A 16,510-nucleotide genomic window follows, 5' to 3' on the forward strand; every position below is an offset into this window, starting at 1 on the left:
CAAAAAAGAATTGGGGTGGAGTGAAGGGAAGAACTAGTTACCAAAATTGGAAATGTGAAAGGAGAGCTCATGAGGGCAGAGAAAACTTTTTCAAATCATCAGAGACCATTACACACAGTTCTATGCTAATAGATCTGAGAAATAAAAGAGATAAATGATTATAAAAATAAGTAATAATCAAATTAACCAAACAAACAATAAATTACCTAAATAATTCAATCTCAAAAGGAAAAATGAGAGATCTTTCAGGAGCTTCCCTGAAAAAAAAGCACCAGAATCAGGCTGATTTTCCAGTAACTTCTATCAGGTTTTTACAAACTAAATTATTCCAATGCCATATAAATAGTTTCTAAATGTAGTTAGCTACCCAATTCCATCTGAAGCAAATATAGTTCTGATCCTTAAAACTGACAAAGAGAAAGCCTAAAAAGAAAACCAAAAGGCAATACCATTAGAATATAGTAAAATACCTTAAAAATTATCCATTGTAATCAAGTAGTATTTTTAACCAAAATTTAAACATAGCAATGTAATAAATTATATCAAGGATGAAATGAAAAATAATATGATTATATCATTACATATAGAGAAAGCCTTCACTAAAATACAACATTCAGTTAGTTAAAAAATGAAAAAAAACAGTAAAAGAAAGATTCCTAATTTTGACAAAAATCTGATATCAGGAATAACTAATATATACAGTAGAGAAATAGAAGTAATCCTTTAAAAAAATTATAAAACAGAGCTGACCATTTCTATTTGACAGTTTTAGAAATGTAGCTATGTAATAAGGCATCAAAGAGAAATGAAAGAAAAAAATCTATGACAAAGAAAAAGTTTTAACATCCCTGTCTTGCAGGCAATATGACTGTATATCTAGAAAACCCAGAACAATAAAAAGATTGAAGCAATAACTTTAGCAAAGTAACAGAGTATTATAAAATAAACACAAAAAATAATCCATATTATGCCCCCCCCATTCAATTCTAGACAGCAAAAATTTATTAAGCTCTTACTAAGTATAAGGAATACAGCTTGGGACTGGAAGTAACATGACAGACTCAAAATAATCCTTGCCCTCAAGGAGATTATTGATGGATAAGTGCACCAAGGACACTGAGAAGGGGGAGTACCATTCCGTGAGAAGACCAGAAAAAGCTTCCTCAAGGATAACAATGATGCCAAGATGTGGAAAGGTGAAATAAATGCATTCTGGGTGCAGAGAATTAAACTGTCAATTGTGGAACCCAGGATTTGCTGTATAGAATATAAACACAATATTACAAAGTAGGGCTGAAAAAATAAGTAGGCAATGCTACGTGAAGATGCTAGGCTAAGGAGAATAAATTTTGTCCTAGAGGCAATAGGGACCCATTGAAAATTAAAGCACAGGTTGTATGTTATAAAAATTATTTTGGCAGTTATGAAAAGGATAGAAAGAGTAGATGCTGGAAATTGGGAGAGCATTCTAGAAGCCACAGAATGAATTAATGAATGAGTGAATCAAAAAGCATTTCGTAAGTACTTAGCATGTGTCAGACATTATGCTGTACACTGCAGATTTAAATTTTTTTTTAAAAAGTTCCTGTTCCCAGGGAACTTACTTTCTAATGGGAAAAGACAATTTAGTAGGGGAGTAATGACCAGGGAGGCTATTTGGGGTTGGAAAGTGACTGGGATGATGTGAGTGAGCCTATAAGGTACTCTATTGACATTTCCTTGCTAGGCATAAAGGTGCTGCCTGAACAATATTCTCAGACCAATGCAAGCAAGATGTGATAAGGACCTACGTTGTATTAATAAAAATAAAGACAGATAAGAGAAATATTGTGGGGGGAAGAAGAAGGAGAAGGAGGAAGAGGAAGAGGAGGAGGAGAAGAAAAGAAGGGGAGAAGAATCAGAAGAAGGGAAAGGAGGAGGAAGGCAAGGGGGAGGAGGAGGAGGAACAAGAGGAGGGAAAGGAGAAGGAGTAGAAGGAGAAGAAACAGGAAGAAGAGGAAAAGGAAGAGCAGGACTATATATAGAGAGATTATAAACGAACATATGAAAGTTCCTGAGATTTCCAAGGAAAAGAAGTTATAGAAAAGAGAGGAACAGAGTCCACAGGGACATCTATGCTAAGGAGAGAGGAGATAGAGGACAATCTAACAAAGGCAAGGAAAAAACTTAGAACAAGTAGAGAAGAACAGCACAAAAGCCAAGAGAAGAGAAGATCAGTGACCAACCGAAGAGAGTACTCAATTATATCAAAAGTTGCAGAGAGACCAACAAGGACAAATACTGAAGAAATGGCATTGGATTTGGTGGTCCAGAGATCACTGGTAACCTTGGCGAGAACAGTTTCAGTACCATGGTGTGGTCAGAAGCAAGCTTCTAAAGGACTGAGAACTAAGTGGGTGGTGAGGAAGTAGAAGCAGTGAGCTTCCAGGGTTCTCCCTAGGAGTCTGGCAATGAAAGGAAGAAGACATAGAATAACAGTTTGAGAAGAAGCCGGACTCAAATGAAGAGGTTTTGTTTTTATATTTTAGGGATGGGTTCAAATTGAATATATCTGTAAAAAATAAGAAAAATGAAAATAGAGTGAAAGAGACCAATTAAGAGGGTCAGTTCCTAGAGAAAACTGGAGTTGATAGAATCAAGGGCCTAGGAAGAGATTTTGGTGAAGAAAAGAGCCACCTTAGCTTTAGAAAAAAGAATAAAGAAAAGAGAATGGTTGAAGATTGAGTAGAGTTTTCAAGTATGAAATAAGGCAGCAGAGGAAATTCAACATGAATGGCTTCACATGTTTCACAGGCCACACACATAACCAGAAGCAGATAAAACAACCTGCTTCTGACAAAGATCTGCTGTTTGAGAGGATGGAGGAAGGAAAAGGTAGTTTCTTAACTGTTAAAATAGAATGGGCTGCCCTAGGAGCTGTTGCATTTCCACTCACAAAAGGTCTTCCAAGCAAACACTGGATCATTATTTGTATAAGCAATAGAAGCGATTTTTTCCCAAATAAAGACTGAACTATATGGTTTTAAAGTCTTAGATCATAATCCTGTGGAAATCAGCATAGCCCTTTTTCATGTTCTGTAAATGAAGTCATAGTTTGATCTCTCTCTTTGGGTTTCATTTGGAGAAGCCCTAAGGTTCCAGAAGAGAGCAAGTTTAAACCAGCTACTGAAGTAGGAGAAAGATCCAATCAAACAAAAAAAAAGTTTTGTTATGAAATAATGAGGTTCTAATTGGGATTAGAAAATATGAATTTGTAATAGAGCTATATGTTACTGTCCATTCAGCAATTCAGTATTATGATTAAATAAGATCTAGAGTTAAGCACTGACCAAGTACAGTCAGACAAGGAAGCCAAGATTGGAGAATGATGTACAGCTGAACTGGTTAACAATAGAATCAAACTGTTAAAGGAAGACAGTGGGGTCAGAGAAGGAGTAATATAGACTGAGAGAACAGGGAGGAATTAAAGGGACTAGAAGTTTCAAGGAGGATAAGTGTTGGTTAAGGAAGAGCAAAATAGACAGATGAAAGGACTGGAGAATTGACTGTTAAATACCTCTGCCTGGATGTCCCTCAGGCTTCTCAAGCTCCACATGTCCAAAATGGAATTCATCAATCGCCCCCTATTCCAACCTGACCCTCCAAGCTGGAAATATTATTTATGAAAATAAATTTTAAAACAAAAAATCATGCCAAATTAATTAAATTCTATTTTGACAGGATTACTAAATTACAAGTATACTAGAGACACACTATATCTGGATTTAAGCTAGACATGACACATTATTCATAATATCCTTGTGAATAAGATAAATTCTATCTAGTCAATAATAGAGTTAGGGACATTAAGACATAGAGAGGCAGCATAGCATAATGAGAAGATTAGTGGATTTTGAGTCCAAGGACCCTAATTTAAATCCTTTCTCAATCACTTACTCTTCCTGCAAAATGAAGAGGTGATATTAAATCATCTCTAAAGTTCTTCAAGCTCTGAATCTATGATCCTGTGAATAAGACCAAAAGAGCAGTGATTAATGTCTGAATCTCAAAATGCAGGGCAAAGATCAAGCAACAGTGTGTTCTGTCCTAGACTCAGTCCCATTTGACATTTTAACAATAACTTGAATGAAGACATAAATTTAGTCTGATTAACTTCAGATGATAAAATCCTCAGAGGGACAGTTTATACTTTGTGTGACAATCAAAATTCAGTAAAACCTTAAGAGGCTAGAACAATGAATAAAATCTAAGAAAATGAAATTTAATAGGTACAGAGATGGGACAGACTAAATTAAATCACCCCACTTCACTTAAGATAAGTTACAAGGAGGACCAAAGGATTTAGACTTTTTCATCAGTATCTAGTAGTGCCCTCAAAACAGCAATGACTAATGAAGTGTCTATGATAAAAGCCATAAATGCTAAAAGCCTTTGGCAAGACTTTATAAGGAGACCTACCAAAAAAGACATCATAATTAAAGTATTTTGAGAATTCTAACAAAAGAACTTGTAAGACATACAAATTACCCCTTTGTCACATTGTCTTTAAGCTTGAGCCCACTTTCCCCTGGATTCTTTCTGTGCTAGTAGAAATATGCCACAAATTTTAGGAAGAGACTTTATATCAACACTTTCACTATAGTGATAGTTATCTTTAGATCAAAATTAACTAACTTTGGCTACCTGTTTTAACAGATAATCATAGGAAGGAAGCACAATAGTGGGTATTCATGAGATTATGGCATTAGAGAACTATCCTCAACCCCACAAGACTATCACTAGACATTGAAAGTAAAAGAAGTAACCTCAAAAATTGTGGAGACCAAATGTTTCAGTTCTAGTAAGGGTTCGGAGAATAGCCTCAATGTCTATATGTACTATGTAAAGATAAATGTAAAGTCATATACTAGTGTTTGAGAAAAAAATCAACTCCACAAATTTTGGTTGGTGATAATGTTGCTGGAGAAAAATTCATCATGAAAACCTAGAGGTGTTGGTGAATTGCAAATCCCTTCAGTTAATAGTGGCATGGAGTTCAAAAATTATTATTAAATATTATTTGCATATGTTGTTCAACAAGTTACAAATTTCCTTAATAATCAAGACTATACTCAATCTCTTAACCTACAAAGAAGTAATCATAGGAGACTTGGACAAATGCTTCATCAAATCCAAAAAGCATTTCCAATGATCTACCAATCTAGCAATCCTATTAGGGATTACCAATATGGATTCCATATCCTAATATGTAAAACAACTGATTATTATTATGTGTTTTAATGAGTCCATACTGGCCCCTAGTGATCAATGCATTATTTTCTAAATTTACAAAAACTCATCCACAAATAAGCATAAAAGCCATCAAGGTCAGCAGAGAAGGGATGCCTACTCTCTCTGAGTTTATCACTAAGACATTACAGAATCACCTGCCCTCAAATGTGGCCAGCAATTTACAAGAAATGCATCTTGTACATCTTGTACAGAAGCACATTAGGCAAAAAGGGAAAGAGATAGACTATTACTTATTAAAAATGAGGGGGGAAAGTAGTCTTTGGATAGTTTTTAAATAGAGGCAACGGTCCCATCTGAAATTGCTTCAAGCCTGTGTGTGGGCTATTTTTTTTAAATAAACAAAACTCTTTTCTTGTATAGCAGAGATTATAGTGTAGCTAAAATGGAAGTGATTAAGAAAAAACTATCCTCTTATCACCTGAACCTAAAAAGATCATCATCAGCAGTTTTTTTTCCACTTATCAGTTTTTGACTGCACCAAAATTAAGCATTTGTGCCCATGGACACATGTGCCCAATTTAAAATTCAATGCAAACCTGAACTAAGGACTTTTTATTCCAAACTCCACCACAGCACACAAAATTCTGGACCCCGGGATTCAATGAGCACCCACAGGTGGCTCCGGGAACCAGAATGTTCCTGAACAACAATCAATCAGATACAAATCATGGGTGGTGCAGCTGCTCAGCCCTCCAAGATAACAATGTTGACTTTGCCAATTTTGGACAAATGTTTTCACAGCCAGTATTATTCCTGGAGCATTTTGAAATGTAAGCTGAATACTAATGCTATTGTGCAGATTTTTAATTTAATACAACCTACCCCAATTTTTACCAGCCAGCTCATCCACTCTTATGACATTTCTGGCTGCTTCACTACTCAAAATCCCTCTCCCCAACTTAGTTCCTCTCTTCCCTCCCCCTCCCCCCACCAATTTAGTCCATACACCAGGATTAAGTTGGCAGGGTACTGAAATTAAGTCAAACAAGGGTATTGGATGTGGGATGGGAGTGGAGAAGAAGAGAAGAGGGAGAGGAAGAAGCAGCAGAAAACCAAACCAGTAAGTTTGAAAAACTAAAACCACCATTGTAGAAACAGTCCTGAACAGGGTATCAGAAGACTTGGCTTCTCATCTCAACTCTGCCCTTCTATGGCCTTAAGCTCCTCTAGACCTCTGTTTTTCATATTTTAAATGACCAGATGACCTCTAATATCCCCTCCTACTAGAATACTCTATGATTCTGTTTGATCAGAAAATTTCTGAGCTGAAAGAGAATAAGGCAATGAAACGCCTTAATCATGTTATAAGGGACCTGGCATTCCATCTCATCAGTAAGCCAGGCTAGAAAAAGCCATTTAAGAAAAATACTGGTAGCTTGCCCAAGCTCATTTGAAAGCTAGATTCTTGTGTTGTTTCCTGAGCTTTCCCCCAATCTTCAACTTTTTAAAAAATTGAATCTAATATAATTAAAGAAAGAGAGGAAGGAATATAAAGGGAAGAAATATCCCAGGAAACAGAAAGAAAAATGCATTGTGAAGTTTAAAGTTCACTCTGTGTGTCTCTCTGTCTCTCTGTGTGTCTCTCACACATTCATATATTCGCTCTCTGTCTGTCTTCCTGTCAATCTGTTTCTTTTTGTGTGTGTCTTTGTGTCTCTGTCTCTTGTTTGTGTCTCTATCTCTGCCTTTCTCATTCTCTCTCTCTCTTTCTCTCTCTCTCTCTCTCTCTCTCTCTCTCTCTCTCTCTCTCTCTCTCACACACACACACACACACACACACACACACACTCAGCTCCATGACTAAGTTGTTGGCAAGATAACTGTTACCAGCTATCTCCATTATAGCCACCAACCTTTGCCAACCACTGATGCAAGGAATAAGATTGTTGTTTAATTTTCTCCATTCCTCAAAGCTAGTATAATTAAAACTAAAACATTTGGATTCTGATTAGGACTACTCTTATCTTGGGCTCCCCCCAAGAGTTGTGCTTTATCTAGGAACCCATTGGCTTAGAACCAGAACTAAAGGACCTATGATGCAGAAGACTTTGTAATAAATTAAGTCAATAATAGAATCAATCTATGAACACACACGTAGAGAGATACACATACACATACATGCACCCTCAGACATACATGCCATTGTTACAATTCATTGGTTTATGGGTCTAGTGAGAGACATCCTAAGTCAGAAGCCTTATGCTCAACCTATTAAATAACAAATATTTTTCAAATATTCTCTTAGCAGGTCCATCACTATTTGAGGCTCTTCAACTGGGGATAAAGAAATATAAGATGTAATCTGTTCTTTCAAGAATTTCACAATCTAGTTGGAGAGATAATACTCACTTTCCAGGAAACAAGATCATTCAAAGTAAAATAGAAAAAAGTGCCAAATTCCATATGTCTTACCAGAGTTCAAAGTATGAAGACCAGTATGAATTGCAGAAGGTACCTGAGGTATGTCTTGAAGTCTGGAGGAGTGAAAGGGCCACTTAAAATATTACATAGACAAAATATTATCATTTTGACTTGTTATGTATAATTAACTTTATGATTCAAGAACGGGGGGATAAGGCAAGGAAAAAACAGAGACATGTAGAGTTACATTGAGACTAATTTTTTTTTAATGAAACCTAACTTCAAATTGATTGGAATTCACAGCTTGTTTTCCTTCATAAAGAGTGAAATTGGAGAAGTACTAAGAAGTGGTGCAGATGAGTTGAAGAGACTCCCTGGTCCTGGCAAGTCCAAAGATCAGATAGGAACCATTTTATGGGAATTATGAGAATAGGTAAAATCCAGGATTTGACACATTTTGTGAAGTATAATATGGGGGAGAGAAAAGAGGGAGAAGAGATAGAGAGACACAGAGACAGAAGCACAGAAAGACAAAGAGACAGAGAGAGAGAGAGAGAGAGAGACAGACAGACAGACAGACAGACACGGGTGTGGGGGAAAAGTGAGTGAGTTTAGGCTTAGAAAAAAGAAGACCTGCATTTGAGCCTTGTCTCAGAAACTCCTACTAAGTGACCTTGTACAAATTCCTCACACACACAGAAGCCTTAATTTTCTCCACTTTGTAAAGTGGAGTGTGCTGTGTCGACACCTGTAAAATGCTTTGTAAATCTTAAAGAGCTAAATAGTTGGCATCTCTTATTAATATTATGGGAGAAGGACTTCAGTTTAGCTTCATCTCATGAGGAAATGGGTGACCCTTGATACCTAAATTTCCTGACAGTGAAGGAAACAGCAGGTCACTCCAATTCCTACCTAACAGAAACTAGAATAAGATAGATTCACTACAGAAACAAGAAAGAAAAGAGGGAAGTTGTAAGTAAATACAGATCAGCCCCCAAATCTCCTCTCAGCTCATCCAACAGCCTTCTATGGACTGTGCTCAGGAAGAATGATTTTAATATCTGAACCAAAATGAGTAACAGTAACAGCTTTCTGAAACAACAGAAGGCTGTTTATCAGCTTGTGACAGTCTCCTTATCCTTGGCTCCTACATCATTGTAACTAAGCCATCCTACATCATTGTAACTAAGTAAGGCATTTACTACACAGCCTTCTACAGACAAAGCCATACAAGGTTAAAAATGACTAAGATGATGTAATTCCTGATGGCAAGAAAACTAACCACTGAGTATGTACAGACTAAGTGACGAACTCCGGTTATACTGCAATAGGAAAAATCAATTAACTAAAAGCAAAGTTCAGATTGAGGCTCTGTAGAGGGGGAAACTTCCTAAACTACCCAAAATGGGAATTGGCCTTCCTTAAATGTTAAGGGTTCCTCCCTAATTTGGGGGAATTGTTTTAATTTAATTAAATTTTTTTAATAAACTAATTCTTTCTGTTTAACCCAGGTTGGAAGTGCAACAGCATCTTATCAGCCCAATCCTATTGCTGACTGGCAGAGGAGTTTTGACTTGCTCCATTTCCCATCTGGGCCAGTTCATCCCCTCCTTAGGTTCCCCCCTTCCCAAGAAGTTCACCATATTAGCAATATCCACCCAATCAGCCTAGCCTATTACAGCTGAGAACTCCAAGTCTGATTAATCCCACAGCCTCAGCCTCCCCTGTAATCGGAGGCCCCACATCAAACCCCTTGAGGTCTAAAAATAAAGACTGGATGACTACTTGTGGAGTATTTTATAGAAAGCCCAAATGTTTAAGTACAAAAACTAAACTATTTGATGTTTGAGGTCCCTTTCAGCTCTGGAACTCTGTGTTTTTGTGAACTTTCTGGCACTGGGGTATAGCATTGAGTCAGAAGACATGAATTTGAATCCTGCCCTGGCTATTTATTATCTGTCACTTAATTGCTCTCAAACCCAGGTTTTTCTAAAGCTATTTTTATAACATTCTTTTCTTTTTAAATTTCAATTTTAGATTCTCTTCCTCCCTTCCATCCCTCCCCTACTCATTGAAAAAGCAAAGAATATGTTATCAATTATATATGCGCAGTCAAATATAACATTTCCATATCAGTCAAATCACAATACAAAGCAAAAAATTTTAAATTATAAAAACAAGAAAATTATACTTTACACTCAGAATTCTTTAGTTCTCTCTCTCTCTCTCTCTCTCTCTCTCTCTCTCTCTCTCTCTCTCTCTCTCTCTTTCTCTGAAGATAGATAGCATTTTTTAAAATCATGGAATTGTGTTAAATCATTGTATTGGTCAGAGTAACCAAGTCTTTCAAAGTTGTTCATTATTTCAACATTGCTGTTCCTGTGCACGGTGACTCCCCTGTTCTTTTTAGTTCACTTTGCATTAGTTCACATAGGTCTTACCATATTTGTTTAATTTTTTTAATGAAAACACCCTCATCATCATTTCTTACAGCACAATAGTACTCCATCACATGTGACATCACATATGCCACATCTTGTTCAGCCATTCCCCAACTGATGAGTATCTCCTTAAGTTCCAATTTTTTTGCCACCACAAAAAGAGCTACTATATATATTCTTCTTTATTTTTCTTTGATCTCTTTGGGATACAAAACTAGCGGTGGCATTGATAGATTAAAGTGTAAGCATAGTTTTATAATCCTTTGGGCAGTTATAAATTGCTTGCCAGAATGGTTGAACCTGGGTTCTTTCTACATAAAATAAGAAGATTACAGTAGATGTCCTATAGGCTCCCTCCTCACTCTCTAAACATAGTCACTCATGACCAACTTGGCATGTTATGATTTTCAGTAGAATGTGGATTTGGCCAATATCACCGTGAAAGTCACTGCCTACTCTTGTTTCCTATCACAAGAAGCAAAACACAGTCCCCGTTCTTCTTTTCCTATCCACCCCAATTCTGACTTACCCTGGGTACCCTAAGGAAATAGAGATCACTAGCTGGGCATCCTCTTTACAACAGTCCACTGATTCCTGATTTAAAGCAGTTTTTTAAAAAATTTTCACTGATTTATCCAAGTCATCAGAAAGGTTATGACTTTCTTTGCAAAGAAAAGCTTGGAAATATTACAGTGCATCAACTCTGGCTTCATCAGCACCAAGCCATGATTCAGTTATTTGACTAGAGAGTAGAGATCATTTAATTTTTTATATTTGTAACTTTAGTGCCTATCCCAGTGTTTGGCACATAGCAAGTATTTACTATATATCATTGATCAATACTGATTGATCAATATAAATGGCATTTACCCAAAATGATATAACTTCTGTCCTGTATATTCACATGTGGTACAATTAAGATTGGGGACTTCTTTTCTCCCATCTAATGTCAATGTTCTACAGAAAATGTTTAAAAAGTTTAGATGACATATAAATAAGAAGCAATGTTTCTTCCTTAGAGAAATACAAAATAGGACAGCTAGGTGGTGCAGTAGATAGACCACTAGCCCTGAAGTCAGGAGGACCTAAATTCAAATTTGACCTCAGACATTTAACACTTCCTAGCTGTTAAGCTTCACTTAACCCCAATTGTCTCAGGGGAAAAAAAAGAGAGAAATACAAAATGGTCAACCTATCTTCTTTTAAAATGGCATGTTTTACCTAATAAATATAAATAAATAAAGAATATAAAAATGTGTGGCTCCATATTTTAGGTATATAATTGAGGACAATTGAGGAAAAAAAAACAGCATAAGAGAAGCAAGATATACTTGGAGGAAAACACAAGGAACAGACATATAGACAAAAAGAGGAAAAGGAAAAGGGTAGTCAGACAGACAGACAGACACAGAAATATGAAAATTATTCTCAACCTGCTTTTTTCACACATATTTACTCATTTTGGATTTTATTTCCTGTTTTCAATTGCCCTTTGCACTATTAATTAGCTGATTAATCATTATTTATAGCTTTTCAACTCTTCCTGCCCTAATACCTTCAAAGCCTCTACATTAAATGTCAAACCTGCAACATGTCACTAAGAAATTATTTTCTAGACTATAATTTTAATAGCTAGAGTAATAATATCAACCTTAGACTCAGACCAAGATCATATCAGCAGAGTTCCTCACTTCCACAGAGAATCATCTTATGATATAAGCTGACACTACACTCTTTCGCCTTTCTTACATCAGGTGTGAGGCAGATATCTTTTAGAATACAAACACATGAAACAAGGGCAAACTACTGTTCAAAGCAGTTAAGAGAGCCAAGGTACTAAGGAGCTGGGTATAAGGTAACCAAGAATGTATCAAGAAAGAATGGCTTAAAGGAAAACCCCTAAACTGCTTAAACTTGACAGGTTTTTTTTAATTCTAGGTATGCAGCAAATTGTAGAACAAAATTTCCACATGCTGCTTTGCAAAATGTTCCTGTAAATCATCCCTAGAGTTTGAAGGAAGAATGCCTACCACATGACCAGATGACTTCTATACTCATTTACTCAGAGGTTGTTGTTTGTCCTTCATTCTCAAAGAGGACCATGGTGACGTTATGGCATGAGAGTGAATTGGATTTTAGTGGGAAAGGGCTGTGCAAAGTCACCAGCCTCATTTTTCTCCCCCAGAGCCATCTGGGTCCAGCGGCCAGATATAGGTCAGGACATCCTGGAGGCAGAAGGAGCCTTTACGCTAATGTCTTTAACAGGTCTCAGTTTGACTGAGGCAATGCCCATTCAGTGACTAAGGCTAGATGAGAAATGAGGCAGAAAATGGCCTTTTTTCCCTAGTAAAAAAAAAAAGTCAATCTAGGAGGGGAAGACTCTTAGCATTTCTGGCCCAAACAGAAACAAATGCTATTTATGTTCACTCTGAGCCAATCAATCAGGGCCCAAACAATAATCAAATGGGGCATGGCCTCAGATCTATTGCTGGTTTGGGTTTAGCATGATTTTTTTTTTTTGCTTTGCTGAGGCAACTGGGGCTATGTGACTTGCCCAGGGTCTCACAGGTAGGCAGTATTAAGTATCTGAAACCACATTTGAACTCAGATCCTCCTGAGTTCAAGACTGATGTTCTATCCACTGCGCCACCCAGCTGCCCCAGCATGGTCTTTAAGAAAGAAATGTAGCCTGAAAAATGTAGCTTTACGTTGCTTTGATTAAAGCATTTTCAAATATCTCTTATGAAGGAGGGGGAAAAAGGCTAAAGGGGCCAGAGGACCTAGAGGTTAAGATGATAAAGGAAAAATAGAGAAAAGGTAGAGAAAAATGGTAGTAGGAATTAAAGGAGAAAAGAAAGAAAAAATTCAGTTGTCACACTTTGAAACTGGCTTAGAATTGCCAAGCTTGTCTCCCACTCCCACTAGGGGCAACCACTTAAAGCATAGTATTTTCTTTGGGAAAAGTTTTCATAACAATGAAATAAATGAGACTGCCAAAAGCAACCTTCAGGAATTTAAGAGGACTAAAATGCTAAAGTATCTCATCCCATGGTGTTTTGTTCTCCTACTTCACATAGAAAATCAAGCATGACTAAACCAACCTCACTTAGCCAGCAGCTGCTCAATCTCCCAAAGAACAAAAATAAAAGAAACCGATATCTTTCAAATGTTCAAGGACCAATCATGTCCTCAATTCAGAGGTATGTAAATTGAAGACATCTCCAAGTTAAAATAAATTAAAATAAATTCCTAAAAGTCCAATCTTATCTAGGCAGGTACTGTAGAATTTAGTTGGAAATCAACTTCAAAGTTTATTTTTGAAATCAAAATTTGAGATACAAGAAGAGCTGTCCACAAACTTTCCAAAAGAGTTTAAAAAGAAAAAAAAGAAGAAGAAAAAGAAAAACAAGTAGGAGGAATAGAAGGAGGAGGAGAAGCAAAAAAAAAAAAAAAAAAAAAGGAGGAGGAACAGCAGATACTTTGAAAAATAAGTCATAATAGAGTGGAAAGGGAGTTGGATTTAGAATCAAAATACCTAGTTATGTAAACCTGAATAAGTTGTTTAGTATCTTTGAGCCTTAGTTTCTACAGCTGTTAAAAAAAAAGAGGGTTGGATTTGGTAGCATCTAAAATCTCTTCCAACTCTAAATCTATACTCCTATGAAAAAAACTGACATGCTCATCAGAATTTGAAAAGGCTAGACCACACACAAAGATCTGGTCCACAGCATTATGTAAAAGGGTTTGAAGCAGTTCAACTGAAAATAATCTACATTCACCTTTTATAGATTTTTGGAATTTCTAAAGAAGAGGAGGAAAGGAAGGAGCATTTTTCAGAACTCAGAAATATCCCTTAACCCTGTTTTTTTGCTTTACCCTCAGAAATACAATAAAGGAACATATAGAGTACTTCATTTGTACCATTTCTAAGAATTCAGTATCACAATATCTCAGATGATTCCAACACAGTGGTGCCCATTCCCTCCCAGGACTAAAAAAAAAATAACCAACTTAAATTAATTCAGATTATTCTCTGGAAAATCAAAAACTAAAGTGAAAGCTTAAATACTTTGGCCACATGATGAGAAGACAGGACTCACTGGAAAAGATCCTGAAGTTGAGAAAGTCTGAAAGGAAAAGGGGAAAAAAAGGCAAAAGGAAAAGAGGAAATCAAAGGATGAGATGATTGATGTCATGGAAGCAACGAACATGAAATTGAACAAACTTCGAGAGGTGGTAGAGGATAGGAAGGCTTGGCGTGGGATGGTCCATGAGCTCACAGAGTTACATGACTGAATGACTGAAATACAAATAGTTAACCAAAAGGGGAGAAAACAGTACCAAATTTCCTTGTTCTCCCCAAACTATATAGTCATGTATAGGTTAAGCAGCAATAGAAGGAAATAAAAAGCCACTGTTATTCGATTGCAAGTTAACATTGGAACTCTGGAGCAGAAGAAAGAAGTGAGGAGTGAGATTTCCTTCAATGGTATCATTGCAGTAAATACCAAGTTCAGTTTGTGAAATTTTAAACTTTAACAATCTATGTGCATACAGATATACACACATTATACACACACACACACACACACACACACTCTATATATACATGTATATGTATTTGTTAACTAATGCCTTAACCTTCTTTCCCCAGTGTCAGGTCAATCTCTTGCTTTATTCCTTTCATGCTCAAGATTACACTTTTTTCCTTAAGTTTTTACTTCTGGGTTCCTCCCAGAACCTTGGTCAACTGCACAAATCAGCACTTGGAACGACTTGAGTCCTATTCTTCAATGACCTTTTATGCCTATTGTATAAAATAAATATTTGCTGTTAAAAGCAAATATTGTTTTATAATTTAGGTTGTTTGTTGAGCTACAATGGAACTTTGTTTTCCTTTATTATAACAGTATAGAGAATAGTAGTGGGGAATGCATTTTTTTTTCATAAAATATGAAACTTAGGGTGGAAGAGATCTTTATAAATTACTTAATCCAATGTTCTCCTGAAACACGGTCCCCTCTGTCATATTCCTGACAAATGGTCATCCAACTTGGAGATGTCTAGTGACAGGGAACTCCCTATCTTTCGAGGCAACTTAATCTATTTTCAGAAAATTCTAAAGTTTTCCTTGTACTGGGCCAGCATCTGCTTTCCTATAACTTCATAGTTCTTTCTTTTGAGGTTATGCTAAGTCTATCTAATCCTTCTACTCTAAAACATGCCTTCAAATATTTGATGAGCATGAAAATATTTTAATGAGCTTATAGAAGCCTATTTGCATGATCATGGTTAATTGTGTACACAGCATTATAAACTCCATTTGTGTAAATGTAGAGCAAGAGTTGGCTCATTCTGCCATTCTGCCTAGGCTGTATAATGGCAGACTGACCCAGGACTTATGCTGATTGACGGGCAGAATGGGAGAGGCTGGGAATGAATGGGCCAATATGGCACCTGTGCTACAATGCCAGGACTAGCACACATGTCTATATATGGGCACTAGCCTAATTTTCCCACTTCTCTCTCAGCTCTGGTTGGAGAGAAGCCAAATAAGCTTTACAAAAACAGTGATGATGGAGACACGACATAGGAGCATAGATTGAGTATTTATATAACACTTGAATTCCATAATCCAGTATACAATCATCAATATTCTCATTTTACAAATGAGGAAACTGAGGCTCAGAACATTTAAGTATGTCTAGGGTCCCAAAGCTACTAAGTGGCAAAGCACAAACCAGAAAGGAGGTCTTCAGTTTGCAAGTTCAATATCCTTTCCATTAATCACAAGTGGCCTCAAAATCCAGTTTTATTTAGAAATTTACCTAACTTGTTAGTGGAAGATATTTTTTCTTGCTCTACAGATGAAATAACATTTTTCCCTAAAATTAAAATACCTAAAAGTAAGCATTTTATATACAGTGTCCTTTAAAAACAAATTATTGATAACAAAACCCAAAATAGTTTTACTTCATTTTTTGGATTTTATCACCATATCCTCACATATTCCACCACCTGCTTTTTATCTTCCTTTTATATGTTGTCTTCTCCCTATTAGAAAGTAAACCCCTTGAGGGCAGGGCCATTTTTGTCTTTCTTTGTATTCCAGCACTAAATATAGAGCCTGGCATATAATAATAATTCTAATGATAATAATCATAGCTAGTATTTATATGGCCCTTTAAGGTGAGCAAATTGCTTTATAAAAATATCTCATATGATCCTCAACAATGCTTGGAAGTAGATGCTATTATTATTGTCATTTTACAGATGAGAAAACTGAGGCTGAAAGAGTTTAAGTGACTTGCCCACTAGAAAGTGTCTGAGGCTACATTTGAACATTCTTTCCACTGCACCACCTAACTTGGTGGCAAGCACTTAATAAATGTTTGTTGACTTGACAATACCCTTTC

Source organism: Sarcophilus harrisii, chromosome 2 (assembly GCF_902635505.1).
Source record: "Sarcophilus harrisii chromosome 2, mSarHar1.11, whole genome shotgun sequence".
Lineage (NCBI taxonomy): Eukaryota > Metazoa > Chordata > Mammalia > Dasyuromorphia > Dasyuridae > Sarcophilus > Sarcophilus harrisii.